This window comes from Prionailurus bengalensis, chromosome A2 (genome assembly GCF_016509475.1).
Source record: "Prionailurus bengalensis isolate Pbe53 chromosome A2, Fcat_Pben_1.1_paternal_pri, whole genome shotgun sequence".
NCBI classification, from domain to species: Eukaryota; Metazoa; Chordata; class Mammalia; order Carnivora; family Felidae; genus Prionailurus; species Prionailurus bengalensis.
This window is the reverse complement of record NC_057348.1, coordinates 66,798,770-66,806,484: the sequence shown is the minus strand read 5'-3', so window position 1 is coordinate 66,806,484 and position 7,715 is coordinate 66,798,770.

The following is a 7,715-nucleotide window of genomic DNA, read 5'->3' as shown; positions in this document are numbered from 1 at the left end:
CATTGCAATCCAGTCCTATCTCAAGAAACAAGAAAAATCCCAAATACAAAATCTAACAGCACACCTAAAGGAACTAGAAGCAGAACAGCAAAGGCAGCCTAAGTCCAGCAGAAGAAGAGAAATAATAAATATCAGAGCAGAAATAAACAATATAGAAACTAAAAAAACTGTAGAGCAGATCAACGAAACCAAGAGTTGGTTTTTTGAAAAAATAAACAAAATTGACAAACCTCTAGCCAGGCTTCTCAAAAAGAAAAGGGAGATGACCCAAATAGATAAAATCATGAATGAAAATGGAATTATTACAACCAATCCCTCAGAGATACAAACAATTATCAGGGAATACTATGAAAACTTATATGCCAACAAATTGGACAACCTGGAAGAAATGGACAAATTCCTGAACACCCACACTCTTCCAAAACTCAATCAGGAGGAAATAGAAAGCTTGAACAGACCCATAACCAGTGAAGAAATTGAATCGGTTATCAAAAATCTCCCAACAAATAAGAGTCCAGGACCAGATGGCTTCCCAGGGGAGTTCTACCAGACGTTTAAAGCAGAGATAATACCTATCCTTCTCAAGCTATTCCAAGAAATAGAAAGGGAAGGAAAACTTCCAGACTCATTCTATGAAGCCAGTATTACTTTGATTCCTAAACCAGACAGAGACCCAGTAAAAAAAGAGAACTACAGGCCAATATCCCTGATGAATATGGATGCAAAAATTCTCAATAAGATACTAGCAAATCGAATTCAACGGCATATAAAAAGAATTATTCACCATGATCAAGTGGGATTCATTCCTGGGATGCAGGGCTGGTTCAACATTCGCAAATCAATCAACGTGATACATCACATTAACAAAAAAAGAGAGAAGAACCATATGATCCTGTCAATCGATGCAGAAAAGGCCTTCGACAAAATCCAGCACCCTTTCTTAATAAAAACCCTTGAGAAAGTCGGGATAGAAGGAACATACTTAAAGATCATAAAAGCCATTTATGAAAAGCCCACAGCTAACATCATCCTCAACGGGGAAAAACAGAGCTTTTTCCCTGAGATCAGGAACATGACAGGGATGCCCACTCTCACCCCTGTTGTTTAACATAGTGCTGGAAGTTCTAGCATCAGCAATCAGACAACAAAAGGAAATCAAAGGCATCCAAATTGGCAAAGATGAAGTCAAGCTTTCGCTTTTTGCAGATGACATGATATTATACATGGAAAATCCGATAGACTCCACCAAAAGTCTGCTAGAACTGATACAGGAATTCAGCAAAGTTGCAGGATACAAAATCAATGTACAGAAATCAGTTGCATTCTTATACACTAACAATGAAGCAACAGAAAGACAAATAAAGAAACTGATCCCATTCACAATTGCACCAAGAAGCATAAAATACCTAGGAATAAATCTAACCAAAGATGTAAAGGATCTGTATGCTGAAAACTATAGAAAGCTTCTGAAGGAAATTGAAGAAGATTTAAAGAAATGGAAAGACATTCCCTGCTCATGGATTGGAAAAATAAATATTGTCAAAATGTCAATACTACCCAAAGCTATCTACACATTCAATGCAATCCCAATCAAAATTGCACCAGCATTCTTCTCGAAACTAGAACAAGCCATCCTAAAATTCATATGGAACCACAAAAGGCCCCGAATAGCCAAAGGAATTTTGAAGAAGAAGACCAAAGCAGGAGGCATCACAATCCCAGACTTTAGCCTCTACTACAAAGCTGTCATCGTCAAGACAGCATGGTATTGGCACCAAAACAGACATATAGACCAATGGAATAGAATAGAAACCCCAGAACTAGACCCACAAACGTATGGCCAACTCATCTTTGACAAAGCAGGAAAGAACATCCAATGGAAAAAAGACAGTCTCTTTCACAAATGGTGCTGGGAGAACTGGACAGCAACATGCAGAAGGTTGAAACTAGACCACTTTCTCACACCATTCACAAAAATAAACTCAAAATGGATAAAGGACCTAAATGTGAGACAGGAAACCATCAAAACCTTAGAGGAGAAAGCAGGAAAAGACCTCTCTGACCTCAGCCGTAGCAATCTCTTACTCGACACATCCCCAAAGGCAAGGGAATTAAAAGCAAAAGTGAATTACTGGGACCTTATGAAGATAAAAAGCTTCTGCACAGCAAGGAAACAACCAACAAAACTAAAAGGCAACCAACGGAATGGGAAAAGATATTCGCAAATGACATATCGGACAAAGGGCTAGTATCCAAAATCTATAAAGAGCTCACCAAACTCCACACCCGAAAAACAAATAACCCAGTGAAGAAATGGGCAGAAAACATGAATAGACACTTCTCTAAAGAAGACATCCGGATGGCCAACAGGCACATGAAAAGATGTTCAGCGTTGCTCCTTATCAGGGAAATACAAATCAAAACCACACTCAGGTATCACCTCACGCCAGTCAGAGTGGCCAAAATGAACAAATCAGGAGACTATAGATGCTGGAGAGGATGTGGAGAAACGGGAACCCTCTTGCACTGTTGGTGGGAATGCAAATTGGTGCAGCCGCTCTGGAAAGCAGTGTGGAGGTTCCTCAGAAAATTAAAAATAGACCTACCCTATGACCCAGCAATAGCACTGCTAGGAATTTATCCAAGGGATACAGGAGCACTGATGCATAGGGCCACTTGTACCCCAATGTTCATAGCAGCACTCTCAACAATAGCCAAATTATGGAAAGAGCCTAAATGTCCACCAACGGATGAATGGATAAAGAAATTGTGGTTTATATACACAATGGAATATTACATGGCAATGAGAAAAAATGAAATATGGCCTTTTGTAGCAACGTGGATGGAACTGGAGAGTGTGATGCTAAGTGAAATAAGCCATACAGAGAAAGACAGATACCATATGGTCTCACTCTTATGTGGATCCTGAGAAACTTAACAGGAACCCATGGGGGAGGGGAAGGAAAAAAAAAAAAAAAGAGGTTAGAATGGGAGAGAGCCAAAGCATAAGAGCCTGTTGAAAACTGAGAACAGACTGAGGGTTGATGGGGGGTGGGGGGGAGGAGAGGGTGGGTGATGGGTATTGAGGAGGGCACCTTTTGGGATGAGCACTGGGTGTTGTATGGAAACCAATTTGTCAATAAATTTCAGAAAAAAAAAAAAAGAAAAAAAAAAGAAAAACTTTTCTTCTCCATCAGAATACGGACAGAGAAGAAATCAGGTCAAGTTGTGGAATACATATAAAATGTTAATAATAATAATAATGGCAATTATAATAAATGTCCCATGTATCTGACCCTATGGAAAATAGGTAAAGCTCTCTTCAGGGGGAAAAAAGGGCTTATGTCATATATTAATAAGAATGAAAGTAAAAATATTAATGCAATTTAAGATACTAATGGGAAATGAGAAAAGAACCATAAAGGAAGAAAAAAAGAGAAAGAAGTTAAGAAATTAATGAAAATAGTGAAAATTTATTTCTTAAATATGTAAAAAATACATTTGAAAATGTGGCTCAATTATAACATAACATTAAAATATATATCTTCTAACTGAAATAGGTGAAATAGAAAAATTACTTCAGAAGGTAAAATGTTCAAAGTTCCTCTCACAAGGAAAGTTTAGGCCTAGATAATTTTCAAGAAAATGTTATCCAGATCTTCATAAAACTGCTTATGATAGTGCTATTCAATGTTCCACAACCTATTGGCACATATAAAACTTCCAAATTATTTTTTATAAAGGAGGCGCAACGTTGAGACTAAACCCAAAATATACTTACCATGGAAAAATAATAACCCAGATCATTGTAGCTTAAGTATATGAACGTTCAAGTCCTAAGTATAATAATAGCAAACTCAACTAATAGAATTTTAGCAAGATACCCATGATCAAGAAAGACTGTACCAAAGATACATTAATGAGTGAATTATATAAAATACTTTAATACATGTTATGTTACCAATACATGCGATGATTCTCCATGGATGCTGCTGAAAAATAAGTAGAAAAAAAGTACATCAGAAAAAGAAAAAGATGTATAAGTTATGCACATATCACATGAAACATATTGAAAATTACTGTACTACAATTAAATAATTAAGAGGATGCAATCTCAAATTTAGTAAGAGACCGTAAGCAAATTGGAATATAACAGTCTAAAGAACACACCCAAACTATAGCCATAATGAAAAAAAGATAAAAATGTGAGAAACCAGCATAAGAAATTAAAATGATAAATTGAGATGTTCCTTTAGTGACAATCTGAAAATACTTAGAGATGCATTAACTCATGAAGCCATCACCCCCCAAAATATAATCAATATTTCCTTAATACCAAAAATATTTTTATGCTGTTTCTCTTTTTTTTTTAATTTTTTAAATGTTTATGTATCTTTGAGACAGAGAGAGAGAATGTGTGAGCAGGGGAGGGGCAGAAAGAGAGAGGGAGACACAGAATCCAAAGCAGGCTCCAGGCTCCAAGCTGTCAGCACAGAATCCAACACGGGGCTCGAACCCACCAACCACGAGATCATGACCAGCGCTGAAGTCAGACACTTAACCAATTGAGCCACCCAGGCACCCCTTTATGCCATCTTTCTAACTCCCCTGTCCCCTGCTACCTCCTATTCTGAGACAACCATTACAGTGTCATTTGTTATTATAGATGATACTATATTTTATACAATTTTGAATTGATAGGAATCTATTTTATATCCTCCTACTTTGGCTTTGCTCTTTTCACTTAGCATGCTTATTTTGAGATTTCATCTTTGCTTTCTCATAGATTAATATTTGGCTTGCTTTTTATTGCTGAGTCACACTTCATTGCATGTCTATGTCACAGATGATTTAGCCATTCACCTCTATCGAATATTTACTTTGTTTAAAGTGTTTGACTTTTATAGCCATAGCTATTGTGAATATTCACATACTAGTCTAGCCATAGTTATTGTGAATATTCATATACTAGTCTTCATTCGGAGATGTGTTTTCATTTCTCTTGGACTGATTTCTATGAGGGGAATGTCTAGATCATATGTTTGAACCCCACGTGAGGCTTTGTGCTGACAGCTCAGAGCCTGGAGCCTGCTTCAGATTCTATGCCTTCGTCTCTCTCTGCCCATCCCCTGCTCACACTCTGTCTCTCTCTCTCTCAAAAATAAATAAACATAAAAAAATGTATATTATGAATAACATAAAAAGATAAAGGACCAACTGGAGATTATGTATAAAATTTACAACAATTGTCATTAATAACTAAAAGAAAGTTTTATAAATAAATCAGGAAAATACGAAACTAAAAATTTCCCCATGAGTAAAACCCACGAGCCAGCAATTTTGAATTAGAGGACATTCAAGAGACCAACAATATTTTTAGGAGATGTTCACTAAAAATATATAAATTAAAAATAAATAAGAATTATATACCCATGTTATATTAGCCTATACATTTTCTAAATGCCTAAATGAAAACATGTTACACAGTAATTAGTTTTGCTCTGATGCAGGGAGTCGGATCTTGGTCACAGTATCGACAATGACAATTTTGTTCCAATCCCTATTAATTAAAAGCACTAATGAATTCTATTTTGCAATACAACTAAATAGTGATAAATTTTAATAGGAATTTCAAACTAGAAACCTGAACCGACAAATATAAAACTGTGATGACAGTTAAAAGTAGGACACTATTTAACAATCCAAAAAAAAAAAAAAGAACAGTATTATGTGTTTGTGAAAATGTGGACAAAGAATCCTCTTACACAGCCTTGGTAGGGACGTTAATTTTTATAAACACCTTGGAAGATAATTTCACTATTAAATTTTAATAGACATATCTATGAAAAGCAATTCCATTTCTGTAACTATAAAATCTGACCCTCGTTTCTCAAACTAATGTCAGTGAAGGAACATTTTTTTTTCAGCCTCTCATGAGCAGATATTTTTATAAAATACAATGAAGTAACTTTTTTGAAACTGAAATAAAAAACACATCAAACACTGCCAAATATTTATCTTTACATTCAAAAGCTATATAATTTTTCTACCAAGTTGCTGAAAACATTCTAAATCATTGCTCACAATTTATGCGTTAATACCCCAGCTGACTTGAGAGTTTGTAGACCATACATTCAGCGGTGTGTGTTAGATCATTCCTGACACATGATAGCAGGGCATTGAAAAAAAATTTATCTGTACAAGCATACATATTGTTCAAAATACTAAAATACCAAAAATGTGAAATCCCAAATGCTCCCATGCAATAAGTAAATGGCATGTTAATATAACAATGATATTCCAAAGTAAAAAAATAAAAATAAAAATAATCCTAAGTGGAATGTGTCAAATTCAATACATCCCAGAAGACGCAGAGAAAACAGGATACACAAAAAACAGAAAAGTGAAAGGAAAAATGACATCACATAAAAATGCATATGATATACCACCATCCATACAAATTAAAAACTATAATAAAATATGGAATTATTACATGAAGACACAACTTTATGGAGCTAAACTAATGAAAGGCAAAAAAGTAATTGTCACAAGGTGTATATTTCAAACCTTAAAGAAGTAATTGTCACAAGGTGTATATTTCAAATGTTACATAAATTTAAAAGGAAATATTGTGTAAAATATTTCCAGAAAGATATTAACATGCTGGCTTGGAAATTCCACTTACATAAAAGAATCCAAAATAAATAAATGGATCATTCTACAGATATTTAAGTGCAAAGTGTTTATTCTTATGTTGTTAATGGAATATAGACTTCTATAATCTTGTCTATTTAGCAATAGGGGCTAGTTTTAAGGGTGATGCAATAATTATAAATTAAAATTTGTAATTAAATTAAAATTGAAATTAAAATTCTGTGCACTAACTACTGGTAAAATAAAAATAAAAATCTATATCATTTACTTGAAAGCAGCCTTGTGATACATTAAGATGTAAAATATTTCAGTTATAAAGTACTTGAATCAAATAATACGATTCAATTTTTATCGAAATCCACACATGTATGAGAATATATACATACTTCACTGAAGATCCTTGTATGTTTTTTTTTTCTTGGCATATTTCTAAGTGTTTCTGCAAAATTAATTTCTAGAAATAAACTGCTGTTCAATGCATATAATGCTATTTCCATTCCTACACAAAGTGATTCAAAGACATGTTAGTAAGTGTATTGAAAATGTAGCAGAATTTTAATGTGTCGGTGCACCATTTTGTGTCTCACTTTGAGAAGTTATTATCAAAAATCCCATTGAAGCCTATTTGACATTTGTGTGTGTGTGTGTTGGAGAAGCTGGGACAAACAGAATGGGTGAAAACGTGCTAGTTGGCACTGTCATTTAAAGTTTTACTCTTTAAACATGTTCTGCCTTAATTACCTCAACAGCTAGGGGCGCCTGGTTAACTCAGTTGGCTGAGCTTCAGTCTTCGGCTCAGGTCATGATCTCGCGGTTAGTGGGTTCGAGCCCCGCATTGGGCTCTGTGCTGACAACTCAGAGCCTGGAGCCTGCTTCAGGTTCTGTGTCTCCCTCTCTCTCTGCCCCTCCCCCACTCATGCTCTCTCTCTCTCTCTCTCTCTCTCTCTCTGTCAAAAATAAATAAACATTTAAAAAAAAGAATCTGAAAAAAAACTAAAGAGAAGATCAGTTGCATACCAACAGCAGAACCCTCCACTGTAGCCAATGACTGCCCTTTGATT